General features: G+C 46.8%; 1 pseudogene; it reads right to left on the reverse strand.

Annotated features, from left to right (window-relative positions):
• Positions 1 to 1,455: 1,455 nt before the first annotated feature.
• LOC102011138 lies at positions 1,456 to 3,555 on the reverse strand (annotated as a pseudogene).
• Positions 3,556 to 4,547: the final 992 nt, after the last annotated feature.

Below are 4,547 nucleotides of genomic sequence, written 5' to 3' on the forward strand. Positions count from 1 at the left end.
TGTCTCACTGTGTTGTCCAGGATTGTCTTCAGCTCCAGGGCTTAAGTGATTCTGCCAAGTCACCTGCGCAAGTAGCTGGGACTGTAGGCACCCATAAAGCACCCAAATAACTATCTTCACATTTAAAATTATTTTCCTTTGAATTTATTGATTAATTTGGAAACAACTGACATATATTCATTGTCAAATTACTTCATGATCATGGTATATCTTTTCACTTAATTCACTTCCTCCTATGTATCCTTTCATGGAGTTAATTTTTTCTTCCTCTAGATGTTGTGGATAATTTCTGTAAATGAATTACTGGAAGCTTTGTACTTTTAGCTATTTTTATTAAAATACATCATTTCCTTTTTTCTTAAACCAGCCTTTTTTCTTTTCTTTCTTTTTTGATATTGGGAATCGAACTCAGGACCTTGTGCTTGCCAGTCAGGCATTACGCAGCTGAGCTATCTTCCTGGCCCTCTAAAACCAGCCTTATTAAGGATTTATTTGTTTTAATTACAGAGGTAAGGTAGGTGTGAGGATGTCTTCAACAACAAGAGAAATCAGTGGAACTGAGGCTGATGCCAGGCACCACTGTTCTGTCTGGAAAGTATACAATCAGAGCTGGTCACAGGCAAAGGCACACTTTCCAATGGCATGAGTTTCATTATAAAGAAGTGTACGCCCATCCAGACAGCTTAGAGAAGGAAAGCAGAGTGCTTCTCTTATGTCACAGGCAGAGGAAGGCCCGAAGGAAGCAGACTTTGAACCATAAACTCATGCTGAGAATTAGTGAGTTTTCTAGGTAGGTACTGGCACAGGTAGAATATTATTATAGTTTCTGCATCATGAGGGAAAGGGTGTTGTGGCAAAAATTCAGGCTGTATTCCGCAAGAGACCAAAGAACTTTATGAGAACAAAGTTTTAATTTAGACCGGCCACCTCTCATCCCGAGTTGCAAGTCAGGGAAGTAGGCGTGGACCCGCCTTTGTTCCCAGCTTATATACATTTTTGGTTTCCATGGTAACAGGTTGGAATGTTGTAGACCTGGCCACATGTTGTTTTCCTTGTGCCACGTAATGGGGTCAGGCTCCAGTCATGAGCCCAACCACAATGATATATACTTTCTGTACTCTGTTCCCCCTTTAGATAACCGTACATTTTCTGTCCCCCTTTAGATAACCGTACATTTTTTTTAATGGTTACAATGTTTATCTAGGGCCTGGAAAAGGATGAAACAACCCAAGCAAGGTCAAAGGTAGTTATCTAGGCCCTGGTGTTCTTTGTCTTTGGAGAAGCATTCCAGGGCTAAGTCAGGACTGCAAAGTTAACTCTTTACAACCCCTCCGGGATGTTCTCAAGACACATTTTGAGGCTTGCATTAAGACTAAAGTTATTCTATCTTAAAATGATATGCTATGAGTCACCGTCCCCTACAAGAGAAAAGAAAGAAAAGGGAGGGAGAGAAAACAGAAATCTGGCATTTAAGAGGTAAAGACCCCCCTTTACAATTACAAGGCTTCATTAGGCAACAAGATTTTCTCATTGGAAGGCACATTAAATGTAACTGTGACATAACTTACTAAGACGACGGAAACCACGGAGGTGGAGTACAGCTGTGTTGGGAACAAGCTACACCGGGCAGCGAGAGGACTGGGTCCCAGGTAAAGAGGTGCCGGGCGCTGGCTGAGTTTCAGTGATTCTTCAGCACTGATTCTGAAGTCACTGTGTCCTTTCAGTGGAGACCCAGAGCCCCCAGTGTGACAAAAACATCTAAAACTGCAGAGACTTATACCAACATTTCTTGTTGGATTGGCCAAGTTCACTGGTTCAGCAGAGTGGGTCTTCAATGTCTGGTCCACACCACTCAGTTATAAAGTTGATGAGGGGAGCGATGAAGGTATGTCTAACCTCATTATCTTGGTTATGTGCCCACAATTTTCATAAAAATAAATAACATGCATTAAGTCAAAATCAAGATTCAAATTTGAAACAAGAAAGAAAAGGGACAACATTTTAGCATTCCTAAGGCAAAACACAGAAATCTTTTTAAACAGACATTTTATTATATCCACAGGTGATAAAATCCCGCAGCTTCCGATAGGCAGGTAGACATACCCTGCTAGATACCTGATCGTGTCAAGCTTGTGCACTTTGAGCATGGTCTTGAGGCCGGCGACCTCTGTTTCTATCTTCCTATCTGTCTGTGTCAGTCTCAATCCTGCTAGGCATACAATTCTATTTCCATCCTCGGTTCCAGCCGCTTCTTTTTCTTCAGTGAATACAATTCTTTTACTCTGCCCTTTTCTAGGTTGAAGTCTAACTTGGTATCTGTTCGGACTTTGATCACTTCATCCGTTCCTTGTTGTTTTAACTGATGTAGTTCAAGCTTATCTTCTTATTTTCTGATCTGAGGGCTGAAAACTGGCTCTTCTCATATCCTTTTTCACATTTGCAGTCTTGGACATTATTTGCTAGAGCGTGATCTCCTGCAGCGCCTTAGTGACCATGTCTTTGCAGACGCTATGTTGGCCTCCATGATCTTGGCCAAGGCAGACACAATGATTTCTGCTTGTTGAGTTGTAAATTTTTTTCCTTCCAGTAAGCACACGAAGGCATGGGTGTCAGGAGCTTCCGATTTCCGGGAGAGGTGAAATCTCTCCTTTTGTGCTGCAGGCTCCGCGCAGACAGACTCAGCTCTCTCCTGGAGGATGCCAGCATGGCTGTCCGCCTGGGAGAAGGTGGCTGGCCGCCCGGCTCCCCAAGCCCCTCCCAGCTGTGGTGCCTGAGGCCAGGTGTGCACGTGCTCCCCTAGAAAGTATCATTTTCTAAACAGCTTTCTAATTGGAGCAGAGCGTGGTGCCCCATGTCTGTGTTTATGCAAAGCTGGGTCACTGGCAGCACACGACTGCCAAGGATGGGTGGGGTGTCTGGTCACTGTGTCCATTTGTGCATTCGGCATGGAGGAGGAGTCAGCAGCACGGGAGCCTGTGCAGATCTTAGGTAGGAGATTCAGATAAGGGGACCGCAGGAAGTGACCTCACTTCCTGGGTAACGGGACTTGGAGCCTGGTAGTCAGGCACCCACATTTCAGATCCAACTGCAGTCAGCTTGCTTGTCAGCTGGCACGGGAGAGAGCAGGATGTTTACCTGATGTCTCCCTGAAGTAGGATTTCAAAAGAAAGAGTCGAGTTTTCACAACTTACACAGTTCCCCCTAAGACTTTCCCCTCCTTACGGCTGTTGCTAGGTTACAAAACTGTCATGCTTGACTAACTGCCGTTGTTCACTTGTGTAAACCCACGTGCCCACATGCCATTAGGCAGACCAACCCCCTCAGCAACGTGTGTAAAGCTCGGGCCCTTCCTTTGTTCGGGTCTCAGCCTTTGGACAGCAGTCCACTAACCCGGTGTGCGTCTAAATATGTCTTCCCATCTCACACATTGCTCTCTCTGGTCTCTTAAAATCCTGCATCCCAACCTGCCAAGGCTCAGACCTCAGGAGACCACACAGTGGGCGCTGTGCCCGCACATGGAGACACTGGGCCACCCCTCACCCCAGAGCCTCCGGTCACTTCCCCAAAGCAGTCCGAGATGACACAGTGTAAGGCAGGGCAGTGCAGCTCGGGTCCTCTCATTACTCGGAGCACACCTGCGAGCCCAGACACCTCCTTGGATGTGTGTGTGTGTGTGTGTGTGTGTGTGTGTGTGTGTGTGTGTGCGTGTGTAGAGGAAAATTCTCTGGGATTTTTTTTTCACCAAATGGCAGAGTCATTTTGGAGTGTGCTACCATTTTGATGTTTGATGTGTGTGTGTGTGTGTGTAGAGGAAAATTCTTTGGGATTTTTTTTTCACCAAATGGCAGAGTCATTTTGGAGTGTGCTACCATTTTGATGTTTGACCCCTCACTCTTTTGTCCCACCCCAGGTAAAAGTGCATTACTCCTCCTGCACGAGCCTCTCAGTGCGGGGACCCTATGGCCAGCCTCAAGGCACTTGCAGAAGTTGGTGGATGGCCTCATGCATGCCTACCCTACGGAGTGGGGAGCCCTCTTTCCTGCCTGGCTTTATGTAAAGCTACAGATTAGACAACACACAGCAGGTTCAACATCTCATGTTCACAAGGCTTGTGCTCTAATTCCGAGGCCAGAGGTAGTTCCTTTGGTCATGGGGCATCTGTCATCTTTCTGAGCCCGTTTGCTCTGAGGAAGCTGGGGTGCTTTGAAGACTCTCCCACGGGGTGCTGGCAGGGCCAAGGGGAGTGGGCCCTGAGGGTGCCGGCGCTGGGGCTGGCACTGCACAGTGGGTTGTCCTGGGCTGGAGACCTCTCCGGTGTGACTTTCTCTTCCCATGAAGAAGCTCTCAGCCTCTGGATTCACTTACTTGAAGCCTAGGGCAAGGCAGTTTCCCCAAGTGAGAAAGGTTTCCAGATTCCACCAGAGCTAGAACAACACTGTTGGTCGACTCGGGGGGCCAAGATCAGCTGGGTTTCCTAGATGGAACGGGGTGCATTCGCTTACTGTACAAACAGGGGAAGTATCTACAGTGTGCAGGTTCGTTTCCAG

Source organism: Chinchilla lanigera, unplaced genomic scaffold (genome assembly GCF_000276665.1).
Source record: "Chinchilla lanigera isolate Chin_1 unplaced genomic scaffold, ChiLan1.0 scaffold00029, whole genome shotgun sequence".
NCBI classification, from domain to species: domain Eukaryota; kingdom Metazoa; phylum Chordata; class Mammalia; order Rodentia; family Chinchillidae; genus Chinchilla; species Chinchilla lanigera.